We start from the raw sequence: 9,949 nt of genomic DNA, 5'->3' as shown, positions 1-9,949 counted from the left end.
AAACTCAACTTTCAGAAAATCAAGATTATGTCATCCAGTCCCATCACTTCATGGCAATAGATGGGGAAATAATGGAAAGAGTGACAGACTTTATTTTCTTGGGCTCCAAAATCACTGCAGATGGTGACTGCAGCCATGAAATTAAAAGACGCTTACTCCTTGGCAGAAAAGCTATAACCAACCTAAACAGCATATTAAAAAGCAGAGACATTACTTTACCAACAAAGATTTGCCTAGTCAAAGCTATGGGTTTTCCAGTAGTCATGTATGGATGTGAGAGCTGGATTATAAAGAAAGCTGAACGTGGAAGGATTGACGCTTTTGAATTGTGTTGTTGGAGGAGACTCTTGAGAGTCCCTTGGACTGCAAAGAGATCCAGTCAGTCAATCCTACAGAAAATTAGTCTTGAATATTCATTGAAGGGACTGATGTTGAAGCTGAAACTCCAATACTTTGGCCACCCAAAGCAAAGAACCAACTCTTTGGAAAAGACCCTGATGTGAGGAAAAATTTAAAGTGGGAGCAGAAGGGGACGACAGAGGATGAGATGATTGGATGGCATCACCGACATGATGGACATCAGTTTGAGCAAGCTCCGGGAGTTGGTGATGGACAGGGAAGCCTGTCCATGGGGTCGCAAAGAGTTGGACATTAGTGAGTGACTGAACTGAACTGAATAAGGAAAAGAACAGAGTTGCATGGGGTCAAAAACTGCTCTGGCCCTGTGCATCCCTGCTGCCTAGAGCCAAGGCTGGTCTTAGGATGGAGCATGGATCGCTGCCTCCAGCTATGCAGTGGGAGGAAGGAAGGAATGGGAGGGTGGGCACAAGCTGCTTAGTCAAGGAGAGAGGAGGACCCACCACTGGGCACAGAGAGACCTGGATGGACAAATCCTGCAAGTGTAGCCCAAGGCTCAGAGCTGCCGCTAATGCAGGGCCAGTGGGCAGAGGTGGTGCTGATGGAGGAAGCAGGAGGCAAAAGGCAGGAGAGGTGGGTGTGGAGGGCTGGGTTCAGAGTGGCCTGCCTGAGCTGGGGCCCTCCCCAGCCACGGGGAGCCTGTGACCCAAGCCCTGGTCTGGATAGCTGGCTTATCCTCTGTCCAGTCATCTATCACCATTGGCAAGGACCTGTCAAGGTTTCAGGGTGAGTCCAGGTTTGCATCCCAAGTTCCTAGCTTCATATGCACAGATCTTAGGGACCAGAATAAAAGCCAGCCTTCCTCTTAGTCCAGACCTTTCCATGGTTTCCTCTCCACCATAGAATTTGATTCTTTTGAAATAATAGCCTTGCATGAGTCCAAGGAAGTGTTCAGCATGTGCCTCGAGAAATTTGGATGGAGGTTGCTTAGACACAAGGCTAAGTCAACCAGAAAGGGCCCAGGGAGATAAAGAGTTTTGGGGGCTTGGGGGTGACATGGACCTCTAGGGCAGAGTCCATCACTTTAGAATTTCTCTCTCTCTTTTTTAACATGTATTTATTTTTAATTGGAGGATAATTGCTTTATAATATTGTGTTGGTTTCTGCCATACAGCAACATGAATCAGCCATAGGTATACATATGTCCCCTTGTTCTTGAACCTCCCTTCCTCCCCATCCCAGCCCCTTAGGATGTCACAGAGCACCAAGTTGTGCTCTCTTGTCATACAGAAACTCCCCACTGGTGATCCATTTTACATATGGTGATATGTGTGTTTCAATGCTACTCTTTCAATTTGTCCATCCCTCTGCTTCCCCTGCTATGTTCACAAGTCTGTTCTCTGTGTCTGCATCCCTACTACTGCCCTGCAAACACACACACACACACACACACACACACACACACACACACACACACACACATATATATATTTTAACTTTTTGGCCACACCATGCAGCATGCGGGATCTTAGTTCCCTGACCAGGGATTGAACCCACGCCCCCTGCATTGAAAGTGCAGAGTCTTAACCACTAGACCACTATGGAAGTCCTCTCTTTATTGTTTTATCATCCAAGATATGTCACCAAACATTTAATCATAGTTTTATCTTTTAAAATTTGTATCTACTCCATCTACTTCTCTTTTTTTTCTTGCAATATGTTTGCTTATACACTTTTCATGCTGAAATTGAATCAGTCACTTGAAGTATAAACATATATTTATTATTTCAAAAGTAAAAGGCTGCACTAATTAATAGTGGCGAAAGCTGTGAATTTTCTGAAGAAAAAAATAATAAGTGTTTTAAATCATTGACTAGGAGACTAGATTGATGGTTAATACAAGTATTAAGAGAGTGCATTTGCTTGATAATTTCTGGAAGAATATTATAGATGGTTTGAGCTTCTAAAATTGAAATAACAATAAAAGGCAGGAATGGAGATTTAATTATGTCTCATCACTGTAGAAATTTTAGAGTAGCAATATTCCTCACATGGAACAGAATCCTTTTAAGAATTCTAGCTCATTTTTTAGTGGTTTAATTCCACTTAGGTGATATATCCTTCAAGAAGAGCTCCAGTGTGAGAATTTTCACATCTTTTTCTTGGTATTTTTTAACTTTTTATTGAAGCATATATGGTTGATTTACAATGTTGTACCAGTCTCTACTGTACAGCAAAGTGACTCATACACATATATACATTCTTTTTTATATCTTTTCCATTATCACAGGAAAGTGACTATAGCTCCCAACTGTTCATATCTCGTGTGAATAAATTAGAAGCAAAACGTCAGCTCAGCCATGTCAAAATTTCACCAAGACAAATAAGTTCAAAACTGAGTTTCAGATTCATGATAAATTATCTTTGAGGCAGACACCCTGAAGATGATGGCGCAAAGAAGAAAAGCAGCCAGACCTACAGATCAACAAGGCACCCAACCACATTGTTTCCTCTTATTCAAATCTCAAAACAGCAGACGTCACAAGAATGACTTAGCAAGGCCATTCCTCATAGTATTGAGTCCTCAGAGGCTAAAGTCTAAACAAAATGCTTTAGAAATGACTGCTCTAGACTGCCAACCATTTTCTATAGCCAAAGATAAAGGTCTTAGGATCTTTCTGAACCATTAGTCCTGGGTACAGAATTCTTTCTAGAAATGCATTGCCCAAAACTTTTACTGACAGATCTTCAGCTGTGCCTCAAAAGATTAGGAATTTTTCCAACAGTTGGATATTATCTAAACAAGTGTTCATTAGGCATTACAAGAGTGTAGGAGAGGAAACCCAGGAATGATCTGGTGCTGAGTGCTGGGAAACTTATTACCCAGAAAAATGTCAGCATTTAAAGTGTGGAGACTCACATTTATAATAATTAATTTGTAGAACCTAAAGATGCCTGTGACCCATCATCAGAGCCTGACATGACTCTGACCACCTCGGACCTCCCCCATGGAGCAGCCCCCCAGCCCGACAGGGGATCTCCCTGACCCAGGGCTCGAATCCAGGTCTCCTGCATTGCAGGTAGATTCTTTACCAAGCTACGAGGGAAGCCTTCTCTAGACACATGGAGGATTCTGGGGAAGAAGTCCAGGATTTAATGCAGATGCAGAGCCTCAGCTGAGTCAAGAGAAGAGCCAGACCTTTCCAGGCCTGCCTGTCACTCCTCAGTCATGCTGGATCCTGCCTTGGCTTCACCCTTTGAAGATCTGAGCTATATGTTGTCCATCACGCTCAGCCTGGCAAAGGCATCTCAGCCAAGTTTATTTAGTCTAAGCCCTCACTTCCAGAAATTGTTCTCAATTAAGATTAATTATAAGCAGGCAATCGAGACTCTTCTTTGATCCCCTCTATTACTGATTTTTATTTTCATTGTGACAGAAAATGTAATCACAATATAGAAAATTCTCCTCTCTGAAATTTCTTTAAACTTTTCCTTGTGGCCAAGTTGATCTGTCTATCTATCTATTCCTTAGGAATAAAAGAAAAAGAAGCAAGAGAAGGTAATCTTTATTTGTATATATATACATATGTGTATTATACAGCTATGAATAAACTTATTCACCTATATAATCTCACTTGTTAATTATTGTCATATGTAAGTTATTTCCAGAGGCAGGAGAGGGTAGTAGCTCTGATTCTGTAGTTAAATTGCCTGAGTTCAACCCCCTGTTCAGCCATTTACTACCTTTAGGCAAATCCCCACCCTCTCTGTGCCTCTGCTTCCTCATCTGTAAAATGGGATGATAATCATGTCCATCTCACAAGGTCGCAAGGAAGATTAAGAGAGTGAAGTGCCTGGTATAAAATCTAATGCTCTTTGTCAGCTTTTAAATTGTTTCCCTCACTCATTCACCCATTTTTGTTGAGAATCCACTGTGTGCCCTGTACCAGGCTACTTTCTTGAATCCTTGTAAATATTTGCTAACTGAGAGTTTTATCCGATTCTCCTAAATTTATAAGAATTTGCTTTATGGATTGTCCTATGCCATTCAGGTTTTTTTTTCAGCTCTTTAATTTTTTATTTTGTATTGGGGTATGGCTGATTAACAAATAATATGATAGTTTCAGGTGAACAGTAAAGGGACTCAGCCATACATACACACGTATCCATTTTCCCCCAAACTCCCCTCCCATCCAGGTTGCCATATCACCTTGAGCAGACCATGTGCTATACAGTAGGTCCCTGTTGGTTATCCATTTTAAATATAACATGTCCATCCCAAACTCCACCCCTTCCCCTCACCCAGCAATCATAAGTTCATTCTCTAAGTCTGTGGGTCTCTTTCTGTTTTGTAAATTTATTTGTATAATTTCCTTTTAGATTCCTCAAATATGGGATGTCATATGGTATTTCTTCTTCTCTGTCTGACTGACTTCACTCAGTATGACAGTCTCTGGGTCCATCCATGTTGCTGCAAATGGCATTATGTCATTCTTTTTAATGGATGAGTAATAGTCCTTCATATATATGTACCACATTCTTCTTTATCCATTCCTCTGCAGATGGACATTTGGGTTGCTTCCATGTCTTCTGTGCTGTTCAGTTGTTTAAAGTTGATGATCACTGTGTCTTCAAAGTTGTTGTTTATTTTTGCTGTAAGTGTCCTTCTTTGTTCTATTTAATATACTTGGTCCTAAATATTGTTCAATCTGATATTAACACTGCCATCTGCGTTTGTTGTTGTTATTAGCATTTGCCTTTTCCATCCTTTTATTTTTAAATTTCAAACCCTTTGTGTGGTGTATATGTTTTGAAAACAGACCATAACTGCATTAAAACATATGTAATCTAATCTGAGAATCCTGGCCTTATGGTTCTGTTTGCTTTCATGGTAATAAATAAATATTTAACTTTTTTTTCTTTTCTTTTTCACTTGCCTTGCTTTTGACACAATTATAATGTTTTTTAAATATTGGTTTTATTTTACACAAGTAGCACATAAACATTAAAAGATCAGTTTAAAAGGCTGCAGAATAAAAATATTCTGATTCCCTGCCCTCACTAGAGGAAACCCCAGTCTTGGGTGGCTGTGTGCGCTCATTGTCTCCCCTTGCATTTATAGACTTAAGCCTAGATTGACTACTTCCCTCCAGACTCCCCACCTTAAAAATGTGATTCTACTCAACAGATTGTTCTAGACCTTGCTGTTTCTAATTAATGTATCTTGGAAATCTTTCCTTAATAGCCTTTCTTTTTATGGCCATATAGTATTCCCCAGGGTGGAGTACACATATCCACACCTCTCCCTACCCCAGACTTAGGGAACACACTGCTGCTTCCATGTGGTTTCTGTTTCTGAAAGATGAATAATGTTGCAATAAACATTTATATACCTATCTTTTTGGTCATGTTTCTCAAATATTTTTAGAAACAAAATGTCTAAAAAACTACTTTCCACCAAAATAGTGTAAGAGTACTTGCTCAAGAGAATGAAAAAACAAGCCACAGACTGGGAGAAATTATTTGAAAAAGACATATTTGATAGTGGATCATTATCCAAATTGTCCACATAACTCTTATAACAATAATAAGAAAGTGAATAACAATAAGAAGAAAATGAATAACCCAAGGACTGCAAGGAGGTACAGCCAGTCCATTCCAAAGAAGATCAGTCCTGAATATTCATTGAAAGGACTGATATGAAGCTGAAACTCCAATACTTTGGCTACCTGATGCATAGAACTGACTCATTGGAAAAGACCCTGATGCTGGGAAAGATTGAAGGCAGGAGGAGAAGGGGACAACAGAGGATGAGATAGTTGAATGGCATCACTGACTTGATGGACTTGAGTTTGGGCAAGCTCTGGGAGTTGGTAATGGACAAAGAAGCCTGGCATGCTGCAGTCCATGGGGTCACAGAGTCAGACATGACTGAGCGACTGACCTGAATTGAATTGAAAAATGAGTAAAAGAGGTGAACAGATTCCTCCCACCAGGAAGTGTACAGATGGCAAATAAATATACAAAAAGATGTTCCACATCAAATGTAATTAGGGAATTACAAATGAAAACAATGAGATTCCACTACACACTGATTAGAATGGCGAAAATCCGTAACACCAACATCGCCACATGCTGGCAAGGATGTGGAACAACAGGAATTCTTATTTATTGCTAGTGGGCAAGTAGCATGGGACAGTCATTCTGGAAGATAGGTTGACAGTTTCTTATAGAACTAAATGTACTCTTACCATATGATCCAGCAGTCATGCTCCTTGGTATCTGCCTAGAGAAACTGAAAACTTATGTTCACCAAAAACCTGCACATGGATGTTTATAACAGCTTTACTCCTAATTGCCAAAGCTTGGAAGCAACCAAGATGTTCTTCAGTAGGTGAACGGATGATAAACTGATACATCCAAATGTAACAGCCAAAGGAAATATTGTTTAGTGCTAAAAGAAACTGAGCTACTAAGCCATGAGATGACTTGGAGGAAACTTAAATGTATATTGCAAAGTGAAAGAAAGCCAATCTGAAGGGGATGACAGAGGATGAGATGGTTGGATGGCATCACCAACTCGATGGACACGAGTTTGAGCAAGCTCCAGGATTGGTGATGGACAGGGAAGCCTAACGTACTGCAGTCCATGGGGTCACAAAGAGTCAGACACGACTGAGCAACTGAACTGAATTCAACTGAAGTGAAGAGGCTACATACTGTGGTTCCAACTATATGACATGCTGGAGAAGGCGAAAATAAGAATGCAGTAAAAAGATCAGTTGCTGCTTAGAGTCAGGAGGTAGGGAGAGATGAATAGGCGGAGCACGGAGAGTTTTTTGAGCAGTGCAAGTACTCTGTATGATACCATAATGGGGACACATGTCATTCCACCTTTTTCCAAACCCATAGAATGTTCAACACCAAGGTGTGTGTTAGTTACTCAATCATGTCCAACTCTTTTCGACCCCATGGACTGTAGATGAACTTTGGATGGGTGCAATTGATTATATATATCAATTATAACAAACGTACTCTGGTGAACCAGAGATGTGGCTAGTGGGGACCACTGTGCATATGTGGGATAGGGGATATATCAGAAATCTCTGTACTTCCTGCTTGATTTTGCTGTGAACCTAACATTTCTTTAAAAAAATTGTTGTGGTTTAGTTGCTAAGTTGTGTCTGACTCTTTGCCACCTCATGGACTGTAGCTTGCCAGGCTCCTCTGTCCATGGGTTTTCCCAGGCAAGAATACTGGAGTGGGTTGCCATTTCCTTCTCCAGGGGATCTTTCTGACCCAGGGATCGAACCCATGTCTCCTGCATTGGCTGGCAGATTCCTTACCACTGGGCCACCAGGGATACCCTCTCTAAAAAGTAAAGTCTATTAAGAAAATATGAGCGAACACCACAAGGGCCCGAGGGTCTGGTCATTTCTGTCCATTGTGGGGCTCTTTCAGCAGGCCCTTTTTGCTCTGGAGCTCCCTGTAGGCTGGTGGATGTTTATCCAGGTCTGGCAACCCTAACGGCTCCTGTTCAGCTCTGCTTCTCCCTCCCCGCTGTGCTGTCACACCCCAGTAGGTCCTTTGCGTGTCTCCTTCCATCTCAGGGACAGCTTCCTGGAGATCTCGGTCATGAGAACTCCTCGGTGGTCCCTTGCTCATGTGTACAGCTCTGGGCTGGCTTCTCAGGGGCAGACAGGTAAGGAATACATGGTCCTACCTTCAAGGTATCTCACAACATCAGTGAGTGAGAACCCACACCCTTAATATTTAGCTCCCAAAGAGATAAAAGTGTTACTCTGATAGTTCAGTTGGTAAAGAATCTGCTTGCAATGCAGGAGACCCTGGGTTGATTCTTGGGTTGGTAAGATCCACTGGAGAAGGGATAGGTTACTCATTCTGATATTCTTGGGCTTCCTTTGTGGTTCTGCTGGTAAAGAATCTGCCTGCAATGCGGGAAGATCTGGGTTCGATCCCTGGGTTGGGAAGATCCCCTGGAGAAGGGAAAGGCTACCCACTCCAGTATTCTGGTATGGAGATTTCCATGGACTGTATATTCCATAGGGTCGCAAGAATCAGACACGACTGAGAGACTTTCACTTGCTTACACTTAAAGAAGTAAAAACATGTTTTTCTGCTTGGCTCTGGCTCAGTATCCCCTGCCCCTACCCCACCACAAAACCTGCTCATTTTGTAAATTTTTTCTGTCTTGCCAAGCAACATGGATCATTTTGCATTCACAGGTGGACATTCTGGTGAGAGACCTTGCTTTTGAGGGCAGATTCTAAATTCCAGGGCTTCCCTGGTGGCTCGGACAGTAAAGAACCCACTTTCAATGCAGGAGACCCAGGTTTAGTCCTTGGGTTGGGAAGATTCCCTGGAGAAGGAATTGGCAATATTCACTCCAATATTCTTGCCTGGAGAATTCCATGGACAGAGGAGCCTGGTAGGCTCATGGGATCTCTATGATGGGACCTCAGAAAGTCAGACACAACTGAATGACTGGCCTTTTTTTTCTAAGCTACAGGGCCAAGGTTTGAATCCTGCCTCTGCCACCCACTGGTTGGTTGACCTGGAGTGAGTTATATAACCTCTCTGTGCTTTTGTTTCCCCACACACAAAAAAGAATATGATAAAGGTAGTATTTGTCTGAAGGGGTTGCGATCCCCTAAATCAATGGAGCAGGGCCTGACAGGCATAAGCTCTGAATAGTGCTCATCTAGGGCTTCCCTCAGAGAAGGCAATGGCACCCCACTCCAGTACTCTTGCCTGGAAAATCCCATGGATGGAGGAGCCTGGTGGGCTGCCGTCTCTGGGGTCGCACAGAGTCGGACACGACTGAAGCGACTTAGCCGCAACAGGGCTTCCCTGGTGGCTCAGTGGTAAAGAATCTGCCTGCCAGCTCAGGAGACAAGGGTTCAGTCCTTGGTCTGGGAAGGTCTCACCTGCCTTGGGGCAACTTGGCCTGTGCTCTAGAACTTGGAGTTGCATCTACTGAGCCCATGGGCAGCAACTGAAACCCACACTCTCTAGAGCTAGTGCTCCGAAACAAGAGAGGCCACCGTAACGGGAAGCCCACGCACTGCAACTAGAGAGAAGGCCAAGCAGCAGTGAAGATTCAGCACAGCTGAAAATAAAAATAGATAAATAAAAAAATTTTAAAATCCACATCAACAGCAAAATAATTCTCATCTATTTTTATGAGGAATTCAGTCTCTTTCCTCTGTCTCCACTCTTATTAGAGACTAAACACAGGATGCCCAGTTAGATTTGAATTTTGGATTACAATGAATCCCTTTATTAGCTTGCGTATGTCCTTTATATTTCTTTCCCCCAGCCCATCTTTCCCTTCCCTCACTCTCTCCTGGCTTGTCCTGGGAGTGCCACTTGCTTCTCATTCTGTTACAACCAGCATCTTAGGTCTGATCAAAACTGCCCCTAACTCACTGTGGTAGACAGAAGGCCCTTCTGTTGAACAGAATCCATCCTCCTTAGGGTGTGCTTTCAAACGGCACCCCTGCCCATCCACCTAAACACTTATATACACGTTAATGTTTTGTAATAAAAATATTTTATCACAATTTTTTTC

The sequence above is a fragment of the Capra hircus genome, chromosome 5, assembly GCF_001704415.2.
Source record: "Capra hircus breed San Clemente chromosome 5, ASM170441v1, whole genome shotgun sequence".
Taxonomy (NCBI): Eukaryota; Metazoa; Chordata; class Mammalia; order Artiodactyla; family Bovidae; genus Capra; species Capra hircus.
Note: the sequence above shows the minus strand (reverse complement) of the source record.